A 26,696-nucleotide genomic window follows, 5' to 3' on the forward strand; every position below is an offset into this window, starting at 1 on the left:
TATTTTTAGTCCTGTACAAGTAACACTTTACCAGCTAGCATCAGAAGAATGCTTCTGGAGTCAGACACCAACATCATTATTAATGCTATGAAAACTGGTATTCTGTATTTAAATTTGGGGCCAGAAGAAAAAATGTTTTAAAGAATTTCTTATATTTTGACTTATAAAATAAACATCCTTCACTAAAGATATTTCTTTCTTACATTCCTAAACTGAAGAAACTACATCAGCAGGATTTATACCTACGATAAATGCTGTTCTTAAAATGCCAAGAGGAAGATATCAATGACTTGATCTTCAAAATGCTAATGTAATAAAGAGATATGACCATATGGTGTTTTACTTACATTGTTCTCAATTTCCAAATTGATATAGTCATATGTATCTTTGCTCTATTAACTTATTTTGTGACAACTGAATGAAGAAAAATTTTAAATTCTGGTATATTTTCAAACACTAAATAGAAAGCATTATTAAAATAATTTGAATTTCTAAAGAACAAAATGGACTCTTCATTCCTTTGCTTCTTAATTTGTTACCTGAGGATTAGTAGCTTCAGTTATTTGAGAGCCTGTTAGACATGAAGAATCCCAGGCCCCATCCCAGATCTAGTAAATCAGAATCTGCATTTGAGCAAGGTCTCCAAGTCATTAGAATTCACATCAGAGTCTGAGAAGCCCCCCTGTGGCTGACCCTTACAAATACACCAATGTAAAAATTTGGTCATAAGAGTTGAATCCTAGAAATGGGAATTCTTTCCAGGAAATATCATGATTCTAGTTTAGCAGTGATTGAATTTGGGATCTCTTAGTAAAAATAACCTAGTTGAGTTAAATTGTATATAAGTGGAAAAGTAATATCTATGGTAACCCAGGCTTCCTAGGTATTTAAAATTAGGAAATTGAAAGGTAATCAGTATAGTTGCTAGGGTACAATCATAATGGATGAAATTCTTTTGCCAAATGACAAATGAGTGAATGGCTACAATTTGACACCAAACTGAGATTCCTGCTGTTTTTTCAATGGTAACACATGAAATACTTGCTACCAACTTTGAGATTGCTGTGACATGATGAAATATAAAAAGTCATCTCAATATTTGAGAGAAAAATGGTGTCCATATTGCCCATATTTATAGCACAAGGTTAAGAGTCTTCTGACATGCAGCTAATTTATTATGACCAAGAATTCATAATAATGGTATCCACCTTGAAATAATGGTATCCACCTTGAACATGCAAAACAATGTTTTGAAAAGAAAATACCCTTGGAAGAGATCATTCATGATCATTAAAATACCACTTAGGTATTTTTATACTGTACGCAGAATTTACCCATTGTAATTTTGAATCAAAACATTTTGTTTTTGCAGTGCTAACAGATGGACTTATGACTGAAAGTCATGGGCAACTGTAAAAAAATATTTACTGTTAATGTTATCCCCTCATAGGTACTCCCATTGCTCTTTTGTCTTATGTTCCTCTACTAGATTATTCCCTTCTTTGGGAATAATAAAATAATAATAAATATAAGTCTGTCTTACTAATCTTTGCATTTGCCTTACAATACTTGAGTGGCTTAAATAAAATTATTTGACAAATATTTTTGGAATTTAATTTTACATGATCTCCCAGTGTTCAATACTTTGAACTCCAATTGTTGGGTTACTGAACTGTTTTCTTGCTCCTAGCACCTGGCTGCTGATACCAGGTTCTTTGACTTCTGACCCTAATTACTATAATTTTCTAATTTCACTTTACCTGAGATATGTGCTTGAGAAAAACAATTGCTTCTCAATTTCCTGCTGTGATCTTGATCTCACTTTGACCTTCATATAACTCATGAGTTACACCTGAACTGAACAATGGACTTAAATATGCTTTCTGAATTCACATCTTCACACACCTATTCCTTGGCTAATTGTTCCTGGCTGTGCTCTTGTTTCTGCCAATGTCCAAGACCTTCACTAACCTGAGGTTGACTGGCCTTCTTCTTGGTCTTAGTCATGATAGGAAGGCCTAAACTACATGGAAGACTCATATTCTCTATCTTATCCTAGGCTAGCTACATTGACTGATTATTCTGAAGAGGCATTTGAAGTAGATTGTAAGAGAAAAAAAATAGTACTACTTCATGCATGTGTGAACAAAACAGAATGTGAGTGTCCTACTGTGCATAAGACACACATGTGAGAGTTCACCCTCACAAAAATTCTATTGCAGGGCAAATGCTTTGCTAGGGTCCTGGGATGAGTGCAATGGAAAGTGGAAGAGATTGAAAGATGACCAAGACACAGTACTTGCCTTCAGTGGGTTTGTTAGCATAAATCAGACATCCTAGCTCTGCCACTTACTAGCTATGTGATCTTGTTCATGTCATTTAAGCTGCTTACCAGTTTTTTCAGTTGTCAAAAGGAGGGTAATTATTCCTACATCACAGGTATATTTTAGAGAGTGTCTAGCCTAGTGCATATGCATATATTACATAAGCTTAATAAACAGTAGAAAAAACTTGCCAAAATCTTCATTCAATCATTTTCATTATAGTTAACACATTTTAGATCTGACTTCTGCACATTTCACAAAACTTGGTTTTCCACTCTAGTGGATCGTTAGAATCACTTGGGAAGCTTTTCAGGTCCCTACCCCCCAAATTCTGATTTAATTGGTCTGGGATAGAAATGAAGGACAAAGTCAGTGATTTGCAAGCTCTCATATGATTCAAATATGCAGCCAAAGTGTAGAACCACCTTGATAAGATGATTAAATTCATCTTTATTCTCTTCATTGTACCTACAAATATCGATCACCTATGTACTCTGGCTGTCTTAGATCTTATCTCATAATCTTTTCCCTAAGTCAGGGAAATGATACTAAGCATGTCTCTCACAGCAAAGATGTCATGGTCTAGGTTAGAAAATCTGGATAATTATCATCAAGTACAACTGGATGCTGCTTTTCTCCCCCAGAAACATTTTGAGTTTCCTTTAGGAGTGAAAACTAAGAGCTCCCTTAGGTGGATGGTAGGTGGGATATAGGAACTTCTGACACAATAAAGTTACCAACAAGGACTTAGCTTTAATTCTGAAATCATACTGTATGAGTCTTTGTCTCAGATACATTGTCTGACAATATGTCAGTATACTTACAGTGATAATGGAATAGAATATTTGCAATTGGTCTAACTCTTTTAATACTTGGAATGTATGACTATCATACATTTAGATTTTTTTTTAATTTTTATTTATTTATGATAGTCACAGAGAGAGAGAGAGAGAGAGAGAGAGAGAGAGAGGCAGAGGAAGAAGGAGAAGCAGGCTCCATGCACCGGGAGCCCGACGTGGGACTCGATCCCAGGTCTCCAGGATCCCGCCCTGGGCCAAAGGCAGGTGCCAAACCGCTGCGCCACCCAGGGATCCCCATTTAGATTTTTTGAAACTGCCGGTCCTACAGAAAGGCCAATCAATCTAACTTTAATATGAGAGGCAAAATCATTTCCCACTTCTATGAGGCCTTAATTTCTAATATCCACAGACTTCCTGGGTGATTCTTTATAATTCAGTGTACTTCTAAAACTTGTGAGCCAAAGTTCTTGAAGTAGTCCCTGAATAAGAATCACTGATTTCACTTAAACTGCTAATGCTTGAACATGAAAAGATGATATCAGTGTCCCAAGAACTTTCAGTTATGAACTTGGTACTAGGTGACAGTATAATGATCTCCAAACCTACAATGAAAGGAGTTCATGATTAAGTCAAGTGTAATAAAAATTGCTGTCCCCTGAGATTCCATGAATTTCTCCAGCTTTCAAGAAATTCTTTGGAATTTCTTCAGAAGCCAAATTGCAAGGATATAATTCAGTGGAGGCACCATTCATTTCCACTTGGTTCTGGGAGATACTTAAGAAATTTAATGTAGGAGGAAATACAAATCAAAACACTACAATGGGATATCACCTCACACAAGTCAGAATGGCTAAAATTTGCAGCACAGGAAATAACAGATGTTGGTGAGGATATGAACATTGTTGGTGGGAGTGCAAACTGATACAGGTATTCTGAAAAACAGTATGGAGGTTTCTTGAAAAGTAAAAATAGAACTACCCTATGATCTAGCAATTGCACTACAAGCTTTTTACCCAAGGGATACAAAAATGCTGATTTGAAGGGATACATGCACCTTGATATTTATACAGCATTATCAACAATAGTCAAATTATGGAAAGAGCCCTAATGTCCACTGACTGATGAATGGATAAAGAAGATGTGGTATATATACACAATGGAATATTACTCAGCCATAAAAAAGAATGAAGTCTTGCCATTCGCAATGACATGGGTGGAATTAGAGTGTATTATGCTAAGTGAAATAGGTCTGTCAGAGAAAGACAAATAGGATACAAATTCATTCATATGTGGAATTAGAGAAACAAAAGAGATGAACATAGTGGGGAGAAAAGAAAGGCAAACCATAAAACAGACTCTTAACTAAAAGAACAAAGTGATGGCTGTTAGAAGAGTGGGGGGTTTCTACTACTGAAACTAGTATTACACTGTATGTTAACTAACTGGAATTTGAATAAAAACTCGAAACTACAAAAAATGCTTAAAAAAAGAAATTTAATGGAGGAAAAAGAGAGTGAACAGGGGATAAAGAATATATATATATATTTTAAGATTTTATTTATTTCTTTCATGAGAGACACACAGAGAGAGGCAGAGACATAGGCAGAGGGAGAAGCAGGTTCCCTGCAGTGAGATTGATATGGGACTCCAACCCAGGATCCTGGGATCACGACCTGAGTCAAAGGCAGTTGCTAAACCACCGAGCCATCCAGGTGCCCTGATAAAAAATATTTTTAAATGAAAGACACCAAAAATCTTCCTTAGTTGAGTGAACGTAAATTTTTATCTAACAAGAATCTCTTTGAATCAGCACTTCTTTCTCATCTTTAGTCCCTGTAGTTTGTGTTGGATGGACACCACCTCTGGCTCCAGGAACAAGCTCCATGACAAGTCAAAGTTCTCCTCAAGACTTCTTTTGGAAACTTTGAGAAAGTGACACTCTCTGGGATGCAAGAAGATACAAGCCTAGAGATACCCATGGCTTTATTTTCTATTGTGTGGGGAATTATTGTTCAAGAAAAATTCTACCTAGAAAGAAACAAAGCTCAGAGGTTGTAAGAAATAAAGTGTCCTGATGTCAGCTTCCTCTTATTCCACTCTGCTTACAAAATATCTGTATTAGTCAAATGAAATAGCTTTGATTTTTTTTATTCAATGTGAAATAGATGAACTTAACTATTCCTCTTTCAACTGTGAAAATCTAGGTTTTCTTTGTAACATACATAGCTATCTAACCAATTCATATTCATTGTCATCTAAAGTAGCTATCACTACTCTATTCCAAAGAGGATTTGAGATGGTACTAGTACTAAGTCTCCAAGATCAATCATGGAAATGATCTTATATAATTTAATTCCCAGTGATTCATCAATGATTGAAATTAGTCTTAGTGTATCTTCAACCTAATTTCAGGTACAGACAGTAGGTAGATAAAGAAATACAGAGAAATCACTCACATCTCTGGACACTATTTCTCAAAAAACTATCTCGATGGCTTCCCCTAAATAAAAGACTATATCTGCAGCAATAATTGGCAGAGAGAGAAGTGTCAAGGGAAGTATGTTGAATAATGAAATAACAGCCATCTGTTTAAAGAGGGCTTGGCAGTCTCATCCCATAAAGGGAGCAGTTATTTCCTCTGCCAAAAATTGGTCCCAGTGATGCACAGTAGACCCAGAAATACTGTGGCTTTATTTCACACATTAGGTACAAAAGATCTTAGCACTCTTAAGGCTTCTGCATACCCAGATCCTTCTGTTAAGGCTTCTGCATACCCAGATCCTTCTGTAACATAGCAACTTTAACCCAAGTCTTCATGTTTGCTGTTTATGGCCTTATTGCAAGTGTGACTAGCTTATGGAATTAACTGGTCTTCATAGGAGCAGAAAGTAATTCCATTCTTTCACAATACGGCTCCTTTAAATCTGCTTTCTCAGTTTAGATCTCCAACTCTTAAACCTCTTAGATGAAATCTCTGTCATCTCCCATAGCTCTTATTGTCATATTTAGGTAATAAATGATTTAATCTAGTCCAATAATCACATGACTCAAAACCATCTTCCGATTAAATCTTCTCTCCTATCTCACCTATACTTGGTATCATCAGGCATGATAAAGTTTCTTTTTTTCTTAAGATTTTTATTTTTTAATTTATTCATTCATGAGACAGACAGAGAGAGAGGCAGAGACACAGGCAGAGGGAGAAGCAGGCTCCATGTAGGGAGCCTGACGCGGGACTAGATCCTGGGACCCCAGGATCACACCCTGGGCCGAAGGCGGTGCTAAACCTCTGAGCCACCCGGGCTGCCCCATGATAAAGTTTCTTTATTTTTCCCACCTAACTCTTCTACTACTCTTGTTCCACATGATAGGCTGCATCTAGCTTCTGCAGAGTTTGAAATGAGAATAGAACATGATAGGGCAGAACAGCTTACTTGACTAGTACTATTGTAATCTGTTCTTGGTGTCTTCTGAGTATGGAGCATTCCAAATGGTTGGTCTTTCTCTTGGTGGTAATCCTTTTGGAGATTCTTTATAGGCCCTATCAAGGACTCTTTACCTGTATATGAACTAATGCATGTGATGTTTTGATGTTTTTGTACCTGGACACTTATGGCTCCATCTTCAGTCTCTCTGATTTTCCATGGTTCACCTACTGTGGGAATCACCTTGCCTGGCATTCCATTTGAGTGGAATTCCTTTAATAATGACTAGTCTGGTTTCCTTCCATTGGGTCTTCAGTAGATACTCAGACAACTCACACTGCTTTGCCCCACCAAATTCTGTCATCAGAACACCTCTTGTTTTTAGACTCTTCAAGTGTAAGTCAGGTTCAGGTATTGGTATTAGCATAAATGCCAGGTGATACAAAATCAAATTCCCTAAGAGGTTTTCTTGAACCTTACCAACTGTACTCTGCCTCCACAAATGTGGTTTGAGTTGCAGGTAGAAGAAACTCTGCTATATTAAGACTGGGTCCCCCTGAGAATTTTTAACTCTCAAGCTAATCTTATGAGGACTCTCATACTTTTAACACTTTTAACCTCTGGGAGCCCTACCAGATTCTCATTATGAAGATATGAGAAAGATCTCCTGCTTCCAGGAAGAGGTGGGGTGAGAAGAAAAATTCTGAAATATGCCCAGAGCATTCTGTTCTCCTTAACAAGATCTTCCCCTAATCTGGAGAAACTGAAAGACCGAATCTAGTGCTTCTAGCCTTGATTTGCAAGAAGGAAACTACCCAATTCAACTCACTAAAAGACTAAGACATAATCATAGGATTATGATTATGAGCCTGTCCCTGCCCCCACACCTTAGCTACATATCATTTGGGCTCCTCTATAATAACAGGGGTTTGCAGCTAAAAAAACTGCAACCCTCAAACTCTATTTAAGGAGTATCTAGGAAAATGCAAAGACAACAGTAGAGACAAAAACAGCATACTAGAAGAAATTTTAGTTTCAACACCACAGCTATAACAGACAGGAAACATAATCTAGCTCTAGCTAGAAAAACATGAAATCTCATACTAAAAGTCTATCTACTTCAATTCTTTTTACCTAATATATCATGTCAGGCTTTCAACAACACACCATAAGGAATGCTAAATAGCAAAACACAGCCTGAAGAGACAAACACAGCATAGGGATCCAACCTAGATATGGTATAGACTTTGGAACTATCAGATTAGGAAATTAAAATAACTATGATTAGTATGCTAAGGGCTTATTATGCCTTTTTAAAATTAACAATTGTTAAATGGACCCCAGGGCTTCCAATTGTGAGCCAGAGTTCAAGAAAAGACCACACAGTAGTTGAAATAGAGTTTATTACTATGGGTCCTAGAGGTAGTATCTGGCATACTTTGAGGGGCTACACAGGGAGGTCATAGTAGGGTACAGGCAGAAAGAAGGGCAGGATCTGAGGTGCATGCCTTTATGAGAGTCTGTGCGTATGGTACTTTGGGATTCCTTAATTAAGGCCAGACTGGTCAATTTGAACAACAACGAAAAAAAAAAAAAAAAAAGCAGTGTTTTGGTAAGCTCCATGGGGGTCTTAGCCAAGGGACATGCAAGGGGTAGGCCTAGGGTGGCAGGGGAAGCTGCTGATCACAGAATTTGCTGGGGAAGTCAAACCAAGAACATATTTGCTTGTGACTCTGCGGGCTATTATCTGGAGCATATGCTTGCATGAGGGGGCTTGTGTCAGTTTAAAGCTTGTGTAGGTCACATGGGCTAACAAAATGATTGTCAAAGCAGCAATATCATGGAGCAGGTTAGCAAAATTCTCCTAAGCTCTAATGGAAAAAAAAACAGCCTAACTAACATTCAATAAGAGATGGGTAATATAAGCAGAGATATGGAAATGAGAGTCAAAAGGAAATGCTAGGAATCAAAAACATTATAATAGAAATAAAAAATGTCTTTGAAGGACTAATCAGTAGAATGGTCATAATTGGGGAAAGAATAGGGAACTTAAAGATATGTCAATAGGAACTACCAGAACTGAAATGTAAAAGAAAAAGAAAAAAAGAAAAAGAAAAAGAAAAAGAATTAAAAAGATTGAACAGAATATCCAAGAACTCTGTAACAATGAAAAAAGATGCAACATACACACAATGGAAATATTAAAAGTAGAAGAAAAACAGGGAAATATTTGAAGAAGTAATGACTGAGGATTTTCCAAAATTAATGATAGAGCCAGGAAACAGACATGGGAAGCTCACATAACACCAAAGAGGATAAATACCAAAAAATCTACGCCCAACATATCATATTTAAGCTGCAATAAATCAAAGACAAAGACAAAATGTTGAACGAAGCCAGAGGAAAAAAAAATCCACACCTTACCAATAGAGGAAGAGAAATAAGAATTACGCTGGCTTTCTCTTCAGAAATTATGCATGAAAGAAGAGAGGAATGAAACATTTGAAGTGTTGATAAACCAAAAATCCACCGACCTAGATTTCTGCATCCAGCAAAGTTGATCTTCAAAGTTGAATGACAGATAAAGATTTTCTTAGACAAAAAAATTGAGAGAATTTGTCATCAATAAGACCTACCTTGCAAAAAAATGTTACATTATTCAGAAAAAAAAAATGATAGAGAAACTTGGATCCTCATAAAGGAAAGTAATGCATTAGAGGAAGAATAAATAAAAGTAAAAGAAATCTTTTATTTTTATTATTCTTAATTGAGATAAAAGATGGGAGTTTTTTCAAAAGAACAATAGTAACAATGTATTTGTTGATTATTGCTCATGAATAAGTTAAATAAATCATATCCTTGTCAAAAGGGAATTGGAATTCTTTGTTGTAAGGCATTTGTCATACTCATGAAATAGTATAATTTTATGTGAAAAAGGACTTGGATTAATTATAAATACGTATTGCAAATTCAAGGGAAATGACTAAAAATGTTTTATTATTTTATTTCATTTTATTTTTTTAAAGATCTATTTATTTGTTCATGAGAGACACAGAGAGAAAGAGAGGCAGCAACATAGGTAGAGAGAGAAGCAGGCTCCATGCAGGGAGCCCGATGTGGGACTCGATCCCGGGTCTCCAGAATCATGCCCTGGGCTGAAGGTGGTGCTAAACCGTTGAGCCACCCAGGCTGCCCTAAAAAAAGTTTTAAAAAGTATAATTAATAGTACAATTTAGAGAAAAATGGAACTATATAAAATGCTCAATTAAAACCAGAGAAAACATGAAAATAATGAAAAATGAAAGAAACAAAGAACAAGGGCAATAAATAGAAAAAAGTAATCCTATATTATGCATATTAATCCAAATGTATCAATAATCACATTAAACATCAATGTTCTAAATACACCAGTTAAAAGGCAGACTGCTAGAATGAATAAAAAAACAACACTTAACTATATGTTATCTACGAGAAATTCAGTTTTAGTATAAAGCTGCAGACAGACTAAAAATAAAGAAATAGAGAAAAATATGCCATGCTAACATTCATCAAAAGAAAGCTGGAGTAGCTATATTAATTACAGATAGAGAAGACTTCAGAGCAAGAGAAATTATCAGAGATAAAGTGGGGTACTACATAATGATAAAGGGTAAAGTTTTCAGGAAGACATAACAATCCATAATGTATATTTGCCTAACAACAAAGCATCAAAATTAAGTGAGGCAAAAACTGATAGAGGTGCAAGGAGAAATATGTGAGTGCTCTATTATATTTGGAGACCTTAACATCCTCTAAAAGTAATCAACAGATCCAGCAGGCAGAAAAGGACATAGTGAACTAAATGGGACTATCAATCAACTGAACCCAAATGACATCCAACAGCAGTAGAATACACATTCTTCTCAATCCCCTATGGAAAATTCACCAAGATAGACATATTTTGAGCCATAAATTACAGCCAATCGAAATTTGTCAGATGCACATAAAATGGTGTTCATAGGAAATACATAGTCTTTAATGCATTACTAGAAAAAACCTAAAGATTTAAGGTCAATAATCTAAGTTTTTTCCTTCAGAAAAACAAAACTGGAAAAAGAAAATGAAATACAAATTAAGCAGAAGAAAAGAAATGAGTCTTAGCATATGTTACATTTGTAAGAATTATATTTACAGAGGAAATTCAGTTCAAATTAAAATTTTATTATATTTTAGACAAAGAAGCTCAAATTCTGTATCTAACATTTAACACTTGGGGAGCATCAAAAAATTATCAAATATCTCTGAGGCTTAATTTCCCCATTTATAACAGACAAAATGCTTATTTCATATGTTTAGTGTGAGGTTAAAGTAATTCATGAAAAACACTTATTAAAGTAAGCAAAAACAGTAAGAATTGCCTTCATCACCATTAGCAACACCACCACCACCCTTATCATCATCATTATCAAATACACATTGATAGACGATATTGAACACTGAACAAGAAATGAAACTTGCTGAGATAATGGACAAATTGTGGAATCTACAAAAAAAGCTTTCTTTTTACTAGGGAATTTGCTTAACACCACCTTCCTCAGAATACATTCTTGGGCAAATCCATCCTAATATTGAGGACTTATTTTTTTCCTGGTCTCCAGGGTAACCCAGTGATGAAATACTTCATCTCTTCAAGTTCTCCTAAGATATTCCACTCACATACACTTATTTAAAGGAGATTTTGTAGCAGAAGGGAAAAACTAGTATCATATGCCTTATTGAAAACAATATGTAAGTTCTTAGACATTCTGTTCTGTCAAGGTCCTTCTTAGCAGTCCTGAACAATGGTTTTGCTTTCTGACATTTTCCCCCATAATGTATTGATTTCCTCTGCCTTCTCTCCTCTCAAATTTCTCTTCATAAACCTCAAATTCCTCTCTCCCTGTTATTTAGAGTAATTCAGCACTCCTTGGCTACACCTCTCAAAACTTGTATAACAGATTACATAAGATGGACTCAAAAAAATTCCCTTTTCCAGCTCATTTCACCCTGGTTTGTAGACTCTTTCTTGCCAAGCCATGGATGAAATCCTAGGCCAGTTCTATAACTTTTCCAGGTACTTTTCATCTTTGTTAGCTCATTTACATTCAGTCCAATATAATGTCAAAATTATTTTCATCTAGATTGAGACTTTCACCCTCCCCCAACCTAGTTCAGATTGGGAAAACTACAGAGGGGAAGTTTTTTTGTAGTGTCCTTTTTCATGATTTCCCCTCCTAGCTCTTCTCACTATACAGCCTCTTGGTGGAGAGGAAGGAAATGTAAAGTTCAGAAAAAGTTTGTAATTTTCAGTTGTAATCTGTTACTCATTTTTTCTAGGAATGTTAGATGCTCAGCTGGTCCTTTGTTTGGGTGCAGGGCAATCTGAGGGTCCTCAGTGATCCTTAATGGAAATCTTTCAACCGTTGGTTCCATGAATGGTTGATGTTTCCTGTGTTAGCTGCCTACAACTCTCCACACCATCCTGGATTCCTTTAGTTCATCACTGTAAGGGCTATATCATTACTTCGAGTGAGCCTCATGGACAAGGTCCCTCTTAAGTAACCCAATTCCCCACCCTTCTATACTATGATAAGATCTGGCTCACAGGAAACATAAGCTTCCTTGCTCAGCTACACTTTGGGAAATGTAGGCCATTCCCAGGGTAGCACTGCTTCTTAGCATGCAGCTACAGGCTCCTCCAAACAGCTACTTGAAGACAGGCATCATTATTCCCCTGTGTTCCGATGAGACGGATAATAGTGCTCTGACAGTACAATCTCTAAAGAAACCCTTGCTACCAATATACCTTCAACACATCCCTTTCTATATATCCTGAAAGTGGTGATGGTATGTGGTACACTGAACCAGATTTGGCATCAATCCTCAGCAAATTATGCATAGATATTTTGGCATCGCAATTAAGAATGTGTGGCCATTGAACACTGCCTTAACTTTAGGGACCCATTCAAAACTAAGATAACAAAATAATTCCCATTCTAACAACCTGCTTCATTTCTATATAGAAATCTGTCAGTATGCTCTGGAAAACTTAGGACTAGAGATAGCAATTTTGTTTTTTGCATATGTAATAACTTAATACACTGAGTTCCTGTTTTAAAAAAACGTTTTCTGTTATTTTTTATTTCTTGACTTTGTGTTAAATTATAAGTTTTCTGGGGGCATGCTCAAGAGATATAACCAATGGAAGAGCTGGAGAAAGCAGTTCATGTATAAAAAAGCCTTTCCCTCTGGTAAAACCTCAAGGAAAAGTCCTTCTCTAATGCTCACAGGGTGAGGAGGATAGGACCCCTCTCATATTTTAAAATTTTGTTAGCTCTATTTTCTAATATCTGGAGGTATAATGAATACTTCTATGCACACATAATATCTTCTAGAAATGGACATTCTTTAAAAGATTAACAGTAAAAAAATACAGACTGAATAGTTCACAGCCTTCATTTTAAAAAAACCCTCAAAGTTGAATTAACTTTCTAAAAAATAGCTTCGATCTCTTTTCATTTGCATTATAAAATTTGAACTTAATAAGCCACCAGTGGTATAAATACATTAGAAGCTAGGTTGCCAATTAACATCTTTTTGGCTGTGCAGAGATAACCAAGCATAGAAAAAGTTAAACAAGTTTGACTTTAATGTAATTATGTTGGAGACAAATTTAATCAGATATTTATCAGATTTCCCTGAGGATCCTCTGAAGCAGAAGCATTAATATTGTTTTCCTAAATATTCACCAGAGCCAAACCTTCAATGGAAATAAACCAAGGAGCTCTCTTGCAAAGCTTTGAATCTAGCTTCTCCTGCATAGTCTCATCCTCTGCAAGCATAAAACCCTGTTATTGGCAACAGTGTTATCGGAGTTAAAAACATTGGTTGTTGATCCCTCGTTGACCAGCTAGTGTTGAGACTGCATTACAGTAATTGCTTGTCTGATTGCTCAGAGAATCCCCTAATGATCCTAGTGAGATTAAGGAAACAGGAATGTAATGGCAGGTGTGCACAAGGGTGTTAGAGAAATATGTCATCAAGTTAAGAGGAGCCTTCAGCATTACAGGTGGAAAGCTTTGCTCCAATCCGTTTCCCGACTTATATTGCCTTTACAGTCCATCAGAATAACTTTATTCTCTTAGAAATGTTAATGGGAGTGCTTGAATCACAAAACTTTGTGACCATTTTGTTTCTCAGGATCTCCTATGTGTTAGCATTCACATAGAGTAAACAAGTTTGCAATAAAAGGGAGAGAAAGAGAAGAAAAGCTTGACACTTTGATTAAACAATTTATGACCTAGTGCTGGTTTTCACTTACTATCAAGATCATTCAAGACTGAAATTTAGCGCTAAATCACCATTTGAATATTTCCAAGTCCAGCTCCAACCACAATGGATCCTAAGTTTTCTATAATAGATTCTTCCCTGGGGCAAGATTTTATTCACTTTTTGAAATGCTTCCTAAACATATTATAGACCAGCTCATCCCCCTTTTATTCTGCATTAGGGTTTCAAAGAAAAAATGTGATAAATGCTGCTTTGGTTTCAGTGTTACAGTTCACAGATATTTTAAATTAAGTTCTTAGGGAGTGTGGAGATGAATGGCGCGGGCTTCTCATTTATATGCTTTATTTTTATTTTCTTTTAAAGTGGTTTTATTTATTTATTCATGAGAGAAACACAGAGAGAGAGGCAGAGAAGCACATGCAGGAAGGCTGACATGGGACTTGATCCCGGGTCTCCAGGATCACACCCTGGGCTGAAGGCGGCCCTAAACCACTGAGCCACCCCACCCGAGCTGCCCATTTATATGCTTTAATGTAAGGAACAAAACAAGATGCTACCTTGCCCTTGCCTTTCTAAAAATAAATGAAGGAAAGGAAGGTGGAGAGGAAGACAGTGCATCTGGTAATTTCCGGGGTTCACGTTTTGGAAGTAAAATTTGAATTTTTTGAATTTGTTCTTTTTTGTAGATTATCCTCAAATACTTGCTCAGTAACAGAAATGACTTTTAAAAACGTGCTCAAGTTTCTACTACAGATCAATGAGTGCTAACTAGAAGAAACAGGATAGGAAAGAATAAGTAGTACTGACTTAGTAGCTACAAATAGCTTCCACTTCTGCAGCTGGTATAACTGGCCATCTTGCCTGTAGCCATTGATTAGCACTTCAGTTTGTATATGTGTGTTCAAGTTGTTGAGGAAACAACATGATAGTTGACCAGTTTTCATACTTTTAGGAGGAAAGAGAAACTGTAAATTATTACATAAACATATGAACATTTCTTTGAGAAGTAGAAATAGAATTTAGCGTACTTTTCCCTGGTTTACAAGGTGCCTGAAATGTATTTCTTCTAATTGATGTTTTGAGTTTATACTATTTACATCTGTCTGACTACACTACAGTCTTAGGAAGGCCAAGGAAATCCTAGGCTACAAGTTAAACAAAAAGAAAATATCATATATTCTTTCCTATTTCCAGAAACCACCCTTGAAAAAAAATGTTTTTCCCTTGAATAAAAATCCTTTCTCACTTCCTCTACCCCTTATTCCCACTTTCCAATGGAATAGCAGCTGTGTTTAGCTTGATGAATTTCAACAAGCTTTAACAGATGTTGGAGAGACCTATGTTAATAATAAAAAATTTTTTAAAAGCAATAACTATCCAGAATTTCTGGTCTCCAAATACAGTTCCAATTTTTTTAACCATTCAAAGATCCCAAATAAAAAGGAAGGGCAATGCCGATCAAGGTGGGTTGCTTATGCCCTGCCAAAATTAATGGAACACTAGATTTCACTAGGAGGTAGAGGAGGGGCAAAGGGGGCACGGTACTTGAGATATGAAAGATTGATGTAAATTTATCCCACATCCTTTCAAGAAGAGTCAGCAAATATGTAGATTCATGGACAAACAGGAGATGTTTACATTTAAATCTTTAAGGCTGCTTGAACAGTAGGCTAAAGATTGTGTTGTTAAGGTTTAGGAAAGGAAGTTGGCCTGCAAGCAAATCCCCTTATTGTTACTGAGCTGTAATTGTGTGTTGGCTAATTCCCTGTACACTGTCCTAAAAACAGAGCCAAATGTTCATTTAGTACCAACCCTCACTATTTGTTGTATTGTAGGAGATAGAGAAAAAAAAAAAAAAAACTATACCTAATGAATCCCTACTACGTGCCAAGCATTAAATTAGCACAATACCTATTTTTATTTAATTCTTGTTTAAATTTGTGCCAGAGTAAACTGATCCTATGAGGGTTTCAGAAACTTGCCAAATTACCTGGCAAACTACCTGGTTGTCTGATTCCCGATCTTCCTCTTCCTCTTTTCAAGGGATAGTTGTACTATCTTTTAAAGAATCACCATCATCCATGTTACTTAGAAGTTATGTTCAGGCATATCTGTTGTTAAGCTAGGCCTGCATATTTCTGTATCATTTCAACATTGATTTACTCAGATTTTGAGGGGTTCAGACGTTTATATAAATATCCCAATGTTCTATACTAGCATGTTTCTTCTTTTCTTAAAGAAATAGTAACACTATTCATGCATTTTGCTATTTTACCCTTCTATTCATATAAATTTTGACTTTATTGAAAATTTTAAATATGCACATTCCCTCAAAAGAAGTATTTTAAAGGATTTGGCATACATGGAAATTATAAGACTTGGTCATATATGTGATTGTATTTAGGCTTGACATAATTATATTCTGAGGACTCTAAAATGAATTCAAATAATCTCCCAGATCTGAATTTTTCATAAGCTTTTATGTTTTCCAAATAAATAAAACATGCTGCTACATAACTAGAAGAACTTATAGTACCAACATATAGTAATGTAAGCATGAGCTTACATTAAGAAAATTCTATCTTCCACATAAATCAGAAACTCAAGAGTCAGACTGGCTCAACACGCTCACAGCTGGCACGTACACATTGTGGCTTATTTGCCTCCCATCCAACATTTCTCAGTCCAGATGTTCAGTGACGACAGCATTCTTTTTCACTCTGAATCCATCCTAGACCACTGCCCACTAGATGCACAAAAGGCCTAGGCTGTTTCCGAGCTGAGGTTAGACCATGATTAACACTGAGGTTCTTATTAGTACCAAATGTCTTACCCATCTAGTGCTGCTTTATTTTAAAAGTTTATTTTCTAGGCTTGAAAAGAAGAAAAATATCTTCAACGCTTTACGACTTGGTAACGAGTCATTCTGTCTAAATTTTTATATAACTCATGGGACACATGAACGTATATTTCATACACATATTAGAAGAATAGTATTATATAGTTCCAGGCTTACAAGTTCAGTTCCTTCTGTAAAGTAGATAGAAATGATCTAGATAATTCAGAATTCAGAGGAATTCAGAAAATTCCTTTCTTCCTTACTTATAGAAAGGTAACACTGTAGAACCTCTATGTTTTGTTTTGTATTGGTTTGGTTTTTCCATATGTCCCCTTTGCTTAGAAACTGCTTCTGAGGGGCACCGGGGTGGCTCAATGGTTAAGCATCTGCCTATAGCTTAAGGCATGATTCTGGGGTCCTGAGATAGAGTTCCGCATAGGACTCCCCGCGGAGAGCCTGCTTCTCCTTCTTCCTATGTCTCTGCCTCTCTGTCTTTCATGAATAAATAAATAAAATCTTAAAAAAACAAAGAGACTGCTTCTGAATTTTCACTTCCAATGCCACTCTCCACTTCTTAAAATTTTACCATTTTTTTGGAATCCAGTTTAAATACCAACTTCTTAGTAAAACTTCCCCTAATCTTAACCCACCCCCCAAAACAATACCATCCTTCCCTCCTATGGTATTTTTTTAAAGATTTTATTTATTTATTCAGAGAGAGAGAGAGAGAGAGGCAGAGACACAGACAGAGGGAGAAGCTCCATGCAGGGAGCCTGACATGGGACTCAATCCCAGGTCTCTAGGATCATGTCCTGGGCTGAAGGCAGTGCTAAACTGCTGAGCCACCCGGGCTGCCCCCTCCTATGGTATTTTTATATCATTCTTAGGGCATTTATCATTTTATACTTATTTCTATTCATATTTATCTCCTTTACTAGAATTAAGTTTTTTATACGTGGGATTTTGACTGGTAAAATGTAAATTCCCATAGAAAGTATATTTTCAGAAAGAGTTCTTCACACATAAAGTTAAAAAGAAAAAAGATTACTTATTTATTTTAGAGAGAGTATGAGTGGCGGGGGGAGAGGGAGAGAGAATCTCAGGCAGACTCCTCACTGAGTGTGGAGCCAGATACAGGAATCAGTGATCTATCTCAGGACCCTGAGATCACAACCTGAGCTGAAAATGAGAGTTGGATGCTTAACCAACTGCGCTACACAGGCACCTCTACACATTGCATTTTAAGAGTTGTGGCTTTTGTTTTATTTTTAGTGGAATTAAATCCAAACAGAATATAGACCATCATGCATGAAGTCTCCATAACCATTATTTGGGCTTAGTCCAGAGTGACAGGAAATCTGAGCCTCTGTTTCCCCAGCTGCAACCATACTTTTCCATTTCTTTTTCTAACCCTCTACCTACACAGAGAACATGGGTTCTCACCTCACCAGTGCTACCTGAATCTCTACTGGATTTCATGGTACAAAAGGTTAGGATACTAATCTTGTGCAGAATTGAGGCAGCTCATAATATTACTTTAGATAAGCAGAGAGAGGTCACAGCAAATTGATTAGTGGAAACAGGCTCTACTGATTGGTTTGGAAAGGCTTGAATGAAGGAGGTGTCAAAAAAAATCTCTGATAATATAAGTGACTTTGACTTCTACGTTCCATCTTTTGTTTGAACAAACTCTCTAGGATTCAGTTGTGAATATCCTTTCTATTATGCTCTGACTTAATATACTTTATTCTATTGTCAGAATGTGTGAAATTCAGACAAAGGCTCCAATTCAGCAATAACTTCCTTGAGCAATAGGAGAAAAACATATGTCAAGTACATTATGTGCTTGTGGCAGTGATTTAAAGGTTGGTGAAGTCTGGGTAAACTGGAGACATATTTTAACATTCACCTAACATAAAAGTTGACTAACAAATTGTGAATATTTAGTGAAGGGCTAAAATAACCATATTTTCAGAATAAAAACTTTTAAAAACTCTATTTCTTTTAGTTCTAGAAATTACTCATGCTCATTTGAATCTTCTTACTGAATATACAGTCTGAGTTTTGAAAGTTATATATATTCCCCACCCACTAAACAAAAATAAATATGGGATTTCTCTCTTCTAAGTCAAAACAATTGCAAGCAAAGAATTCATTTCAAATAGTTTATGATTCCATTAAAGTTTCTTCACTAAAATCAACCCTGATTAAAGGACAATTTTTTTTTTTTTTGTCAGGTTTAAGCTAAAGTCATAACAACACATGTGGAGCATGGATCACTTCTAGTCAACAGATTCTCTTGTAGTTGCTTTGGAATAAATGTCAGGGTGAGATAGAATCATCTTAAACATAATGTCTATGAGTCAACTCCTGTACAAATAAATAATTGGATTAAGCTAATATCTTCTCTCTATATAAATTCTATCTGGTATCTTTTAAGATCAGACACTACTTCCTTTGCTTCTGTGTTAGTGATACCTATTTGTTTTGATTGGCTGATAGCTTAGGACACGGTTCTGGGATATGTCTCAAAGGCAAGAAACATATTTGGATCTTTCCTTCTAGCTCCACACAGCTGTGGAAACAGCATAGAATAGGGATTAGGCAATTGGATTTAAACAGGTATAGAGTTTTCCACTCATATTTTTCTGAAATTCTAATACATTCAGCTCAATTTATATCTATTGAGCATCCATTACATGCTAGGTACTATCTTAAATGCCATGGGAAAAATATAGTAGTTATCATTGAAGGAAGTAATAATCTAGTGATGGAGACATGCATAAATAAATCATCTGTTGCAATGTGATCAATGATGGGCAGAGGTACACACAAAATTTGGGGTGGATGGAAAAAGCATTTCAGGTAACAACTTCAGTTATAGTTGAAAGACAAAGACAGTCTTCCTGAGGGAAAGGACATTTGCATAATGTCTTGAATGACAGAAAATTTTCAACAGGCAGAGATGGGAGAAACAGGATTCTTGGAAGATGGGAAAAGTAGGGGCAAATGTTTAGAAACAGAAGGATACATGTAGATTGCATACAGCAAAGGGTATATATATAGTAGACCTGGAAAATTGGACTCATGGAAGTATGGTGAGGGTATGGTTATAAAAACAGTGTTGTCTGGAGTTTGTTCTGTGAACAATGAAAAGCCATTGAAGACTTGTAGAAGAAAATGATGTTCTTTTGTTTTGATTTTCCACATAAGTCTTTTAACTAATAAGATTAAAAATAAATAAAGACATTTTAGGAAGATCTTTCATATAGCAATGCATCTTGTATTTTAGTGGTGGAGACTTGAAAGTAGAGCAATCAGTTAAGATGCCATTTCAGTCACCTAAGTAAGAAACTTAGGGTGATGGTAGTGAGAATTCAAAAGAAGAAGCCAATGTCAAATATACTATGAAAAAAAAATATACTATGAACCCCAAATTAAGAGCCCTTGGACATAAGGTGGGTGTAAAGTGTAAGACAGGGAGAAGACTCATGTTTCTGAAGAGAAAGCTTCTGAGAAGAATTCCAAGGTGGGAACTTAAGAGAATTGCACACACAAGATCTATGATCTTCAGAATTTGGCACCTCTAGGCTGGTGCTTGGGATGCAAATGGGAAGGAGGATTATCACTTGAGGCAGTGGCGTAGTACAAAATAGAGAAAGCAAGCATAACTGCCAATTGTGCAGGAAGACAGGGTACACAATTGAAGTACAGGGTGCCAAAATGGCAGATGAAGGTGCTAAATCCAAAATATAAAAGCAGAAATCTAGATCTGAGGAGAGAGAACAAGTGTACATGAACCAAGAACAAAAAGGGAGAGAGTTTAGGGAAAAATGCTGTAATTGAGTCTCAGTTGGCCAGAATGAATATGTAGGCCCAGCTTAGAGGACCAAAACAGGAAAAGCAACTTTGCATCTTTTGAGAGTTTGAGGTAATTATATAGATAAACTGTTGGAAATTGGATTTTGACTCAGAAAAAAAGATTAAGGCTAAAAATTGAGATGGTTTGGATTCATTTTCATAGAGGGGCATCAGTGTCATGGAACAGAGTGTGCCACCAAAGAGGAAATACAGCCATTTTGAGTTTATTCAGGATTTCTCCCCACTTGTGCATTACCCCTAGGAGGCATCTTAGTCCTTGAAGGCACACATGGGACCAAAGCATTAGTGAGAATGGGACATCTAATCCTGAGTTTTCAGAGTAGGTTGAGCTCTTTCTATTTGATTTTTGTGCCTCTGAAGTGGGGTTCATTCATCTGTTCATGCAAGATGTGATGAGACTGCCATTTCCTTTGGGATGTCTGTCCTCCTTTACCTGACTATACATCACTACCAGGTCTGCCACCTCCCTTAAACTAATTTCTTCTGTCTTCTAGAAAATATAGATGTTTCCAGTGCTAAGGGAGAATGTTGAGACTGCCTGAAGCACTCTCTCAGAAGTAATACCCAAAGCAGCCATTTGCATTCCCACTATATTTGAACAGCAAACTTGTTTAGTTTGTGGCTAGAGAGGTGTCAGATGAGAAGTAGACATGAAACTATTCTACTCAAGGGTGATTCTACACTTCTCTGAGGTATCCTATTCAGTCCTCAAATACTATAATAATCATTAATGTTAACTATTAACTGGAATCAAAGAGGAAAGAAGGTAAATAAATTTTGAAAGATTTTCATTGACCACAACCTTTAATTCAATGTTATTTAAAATCAAGATATATTTATAGAAGCTTTCATTCTAAAAAAATTAAATAAATAAAATAAATTAAAACAAAAAGAAGCTTTCGTTCTGAGCATTGGATTATGCTGGATTCCACTAACCTCCGATCAAATTCATGCATAAAAGTCAGTCAGTTGACGAAAGCCCTAAGTTTCATGATGTCCTATTTTTAGACCCTGCTGTGTGCTTGGAGCCCTTCAGTGGAGTTTCTCAAGTCTTCTGTGGCAACAGGAGTGTTGGGTGTTGCCAACATGGGAACAAAGAAAGTAGGATTGTAACTGTTCCTTAGATAATTTTTCAATCATCCTGTTTCCAAACTGACCCCTTACCATTTTCAGAGGTAACTGGTGTTTCTAATTTCTCATCCTTTCTAATCTGTGATAATAATTGACTCCCATTCTAGGAAGTTATGCTTCAATGTTGCTGCTTTGCTAATAACTAATAATTATACTTCAATAATCTGCTTTCCATCTTTGAAAGTTGTGTTAACATTTCTCATCTGTTTTCATCTCTCTCTTTTTCTTTTTTACCATTGTCCTCATTTAAAAATGTTGTATACTTGTTAATACTTACTTATTTCCTTTAATATCATAATAGCAGGGTTTCAGGATGGGGTACAGAAAAATGAATACATCTTACTCAACTGAGTTTCCTTCTATAGGATTCAAAAGTCTCTAAGAATCTGTGTTGCTGAGTTAAGTATGAGTCAAAATAATTAGAGCAGTTTAATGCCGTATCCAATAAACAAAGTCTAAGATAGACTCTGGGATTAATAAAGGCAAATAATAATGATAACTATCATTTATGGAGTGCTTACTCTATGCCAGACCTTAATCTGTTTTTAGATATTAAATAATTTAATCCTCATATCTATATGAAGTATGTTCTATTTTAAAGATGAGGAAATTGTTCAGTAAATTAGAGGTCTCACAGCCTCTAAATAAGTAGAGCTAGAATTCAAACCCAAGCTGCTTAACACCTTAATATCTACTTTGTCAATAGGGATTTGGGGGTTAGAATTTGGCCTGAGCAGAAGCTTCATTGTTGTCTTTTTCTTCCCCATTTAAATTCTACCTCTATTTTTAAGCTGTTAGTATGCAAGACCACTAACACAATTCCTGTAGAACTCTGGGAAGGCCATTCTGAACAGTCTGAACAGTTTAGGCTTATCTTTCTTAATCATGATTTAGTAGAAATAGCCCTGCCCTATAAGTGACTCTCTTGTATGACATGGAGTAAAACACTCTACCATTTGGGGGTTTGGCATTCTTATCTGTACATTGAAGAGATTATGTGAAGAGATAATAATCACAGCCAAGATTTTTTCGGTTCTGCCGTATGTTAAGAGCTTCATATGTACACATAGGTAATTTATTCATTAGTAATTTTTAAAATTTTGAGATGATATAAGTAAATGAGTGTGAGTTTGTTCCATTATTCTCCCCTTCAGGACACTGAAACAAAGCCTGTTTAACTAAATGTCAGGTGCAAGTTGCTCTTTGTACTTTTAGGGACCTGTATGTTGTCCATACTTGTGTTCTAACAGCCATTTAAAGTCCAGTTCAGTTCTCAGTTGCATGAAGTCTTCTCCTTGTATTTTGTTTTGTTTTGTTTTTGTTTTTTAAGATTTTATTTATTTATTCATGAGAAACACAGAGAGAGAGGGAGGCAGAGACACAGGCAGAGGAAGAAGCAGGCTCCATGCAGGGAGCCGGATGTGGGACTTGATCCCAGGACTCCAGGATCATGCCCTGGACCGAAGACAGGTGCCAAACCGCTAAGCCACCCAGGGATCCCCAAAATCTTCTCCTTGTATTATCCAGCTACACTGACCTCCTTTCTGAGTTAGAACACATATGCAAGAATCAATGTACCAGTAATTAAATACAGGGTTATATTCAACTTCTTTTTTTTTTTTAAGATTTTATTTATTTATTCATGAGAGACACACAGAGAGAGAAAGAGGCAGAGACACAGGCAGAGGGAGAAGCAGGCTCCGTGCAGGGAGCCCGACGTGGGACTTGATCCTGGGTCTCCAGGATCAGGCCCTGGGCTGCAGGCGGCGCTAAACCGCTGAGCCATGGGGGCTGCCCTTCAACTTCTTTTTTATGTTTGTTTCATCAAAGAAATTATAAACTTTGTGGAGGTAAATACAGTATCTTGTTCTTATTCTTAAAAAGTCGCCTATGAGGGGATCCTTGGATGGCTCAGCGGTTTAGCGCCTGCCTTTGGCCCAGGGCACGATCCTGGAGTCCCGGGATCGAGTCCCACGTTGGGCTCCTGGCATGGAGCCTACTTCTCCCTCCTCCTGTGTCTCTGCCTCTCTCTCTATGTCTATCATAAATAAATAAATAAATCTTTAAAAAAAAAAGTCGCCTATGAAAACTCATATGATGTCTGGCATAAGTTGAAATACGACATTTTAGCATTGGTTCAGGATTTAGAAAACACCAAACACATACATTTTACATTCAGACTTGGGGATACAAAACTTGTTTTGGTATTTCTTGAAAGACAGAAAATCCCAAATATTTTGGATAAAGATTTATTTCTAATTTGAAGTTGATTTTATATTTTCTCATTTTATATTTAATACATATAGATCCCATCGTAACATCTGAGAATTCAGTGGATTTGCCAGATTTTTATCCTCTTTGCTTCTCAATTCAGTGGTTAGCAGATGATGTGTCATATGAAATAATAATGAAGTTAGAAAATAGAACAAACTCATATCTACAAGATAAGAAATGAATGCCTACAATTACATGAGAACCTTCACCTTCTTTTAAATACTCACTATTTGACAGAATAATAGTGAAAAACAATTTATGGGAAGAACCTGACTAAACAATGAACATTTCTTATAAGTTTTAGTCTTAGCTTTTCTGTAAATCTGTGTGCCATATCAGTAGATATTTATTGACCATCTATGATACTGTTAGCTCAACAGTATAAAAATGAACTAGATTTCCAACACAGAAGTATCAACTTCCTTGTCATAATTGGTATCTTTATTTTAGTTTATTCAATATATTCTTTTGTAATATCTTTGTATCTATGTATTAATGCCTTAATGATACTAAAAACCCTTTAAGTATCACATGACTTAAATTGGTATGGGAAAACATTAGAAATCTTTACATTCTTTCAAAGTTTATAGCACATAAAAAATAAATCTCATTGAAGACTGTATTTCCATAATCATATGAGGAAAGAAAAAATTGCTGAGGGCCAGGATTTAGAGAAGTTCTTGAAGGACTCTTCAACTGCACTTCTCCTGACAGTCCTCTCAACCTGGGATGAACTTATAAGACACTTCAATGGAACACAAGCTGATTAATATACTCTGAAAGTAAGTCTTAGGCAGAAAAAAAAAATTTTTTTTGTTGATCACAATTCAAAGGTGAGTATTTGTTCTATTTATTTAGATCAAGGGTTAGTGAACAATGACAGGTGAGCCAAATTCGAGCACTGCCTGTTTTTGTAAATAAAATTTTATTTATACACAGACACATCCATTTGTTTGCATATTGTCTGTGGCTACTTGGCAGTAAACAGAAGAGCTAAGTAGATCACTATTTGACTCTTTGACACACTGAAAAAGTTGAGATGACCTTGTTGCCTCCTTTCTCATATGCTGATACAGGTATAACACACAGAGATTGATTAATAAATACCACTAATTAATGTGTTCATTAATTAGTTGTTTATTAATTAATTTCTGGGGTTGAATTTATCTGATTTGGACTATGTGGAAGTTTCACGAATAGGTAACACAAGATAGTCTGGTGACAAAATTCACATTCACATTTTCCAAATCTCAAATGATCAGAAATCATGGAGTGGATATTATAGAAACCAAAGCATGAATTTAAAAATCATAATTCCTAGATAACCTAATTCTGAAGGAAGACCTCATTCTCTTATGCTAACAAAACAAATATTACTTGATTGACAATATCCTGCCAAATCCTACTGTGCATATTTACCTGGATTTAAGGACTATCTTAATAAATAAAGTTTGCATAATTATAATTTATCAAATCCTATACCAATTATAAGTCCTACAAATGTATTCATCAGTTCTAATACCAAAACAGCGTGGGAAATGGAATACCATGGGCAGTATACTGCTGAGTAAAAGTAAAAGTGGCTTCTTTTGATGAATCATTCTGCTTTTATTGATTCTTTTTGTTTTGGATGTGTATTTGATGATGAAACAGAGAAGTTATTTTGGCTTAGATTTTCAAATATGTCCCTTCCTTCATTACTTAGCTATTATTTTTTAATCTTTATTTTAAGGATTCTCCTATACATTTGTCTTTTTATCATATACTATTTTATTATTTGGGAACTTGGTTTTTGAGATGTATGAAACACTAAAATATGTAATCAGGTTGTCATATCCTACATATATTATTAATCTATATAAAGGCAATTAAATCAACTGATTGGATTGGGATCCATTGTTAAAAGCCAAGAGTAGGTTCCCCTGATTAGCTGCAGAATAGGGAGTAATCATGTGGCTATTCCAGTCATGATAGAGAAGATATTTAGCTTTGTCCTGTAATTAGCATTTTTAGAAGGACCATAATTATATATTATATTACTTCTCCAGGCCATTTTTACACAAAGGGGTCTTTTTGTAAATTTAGAAATAACTGTAATAACATGAATTTTAATGATTGACAGTCATGAGCTAAAATGTAATCATGAGTTGATGGCTTTTTTTTTTTTTTTTTTTTTGCCTGAAAAATTTACTGACTTTCAATATATTGCTTGGAATAAATACTTCTTACAGACTAAGTAAGTGAAAATAAAAACAACATGTCTTCTGAGAAAATAAACAGAAACAAAACCAAAGCCAACAAAAACACTGAAATATTTTTCCCTGAATAAGTGTCCTACTCTTGCCAATTACTTTTATAATTCTTCTTATAACTATTAATTCATGTCCATAAGCATGAATTAAAGAAATAATTATTTCCTTTTTCTCTCATCTTCAGGTAGTATACAGAAGTAATTTAAAGACGATATTGTAAAAAAAAAGAAAGTAAGCTCAGACAAACTTATGTTAGGTACTATGACCAGGCTTTCCACATTTATTTATTTATCTAACAGAGAGAGAGAAAGCGTGAGAGAGAAGCAGAGGGAGCTATGGAGGGAGGGAGAGAAGCAGGCTCCCCGCTGAACAGGGAGCCTGATGTGGGGCTAGATCCTAGGACTATGGGATCACGACCGGGGCTGAAGGCAGTTGTTCAACTGACTGAGCCACCCAGGCAC

The 26,696-nt window shown here is 35.9% G+C and overlaps 1 long non-coding RNA gene across 1 annotated transcript in view; it reads right to left on the minus strand.

Moving 5' to 3' along the window:
* Positions 1-9,684: 9,684 nt before the first annotated feature.
* Positions 9,685-26,696, minus strand: part of LOC111091652 — a 54,252-nt gene continuing 37,240 nt past the window's right edge. The window contains exon 3 of the long non-coding RNA XR_005376391.1: positions 9,685-9,743. This is a non-coding gene — a long non-coding RNA (uncharacterized LOC111091652). The remainder of the gene's footprint in view (positions 9,744-26,696) is intronic.

Source organism: Canis lupus, chromosome 22 (assembly GCF_011100685.1).
Source record: "Canis lupus familiaris isolate Mischka breed German Shepherd chromosome 22, alternate assembly UU_Cfam_GSD_1.0, whole genome shotgun sequence".
NCBI classification, from domain to species: domain Eukaryota; kingdom Metazoa; phylum Chordata; class Mammalia; order Carnivora; family Canidae; genus Canis; species Canis lupus.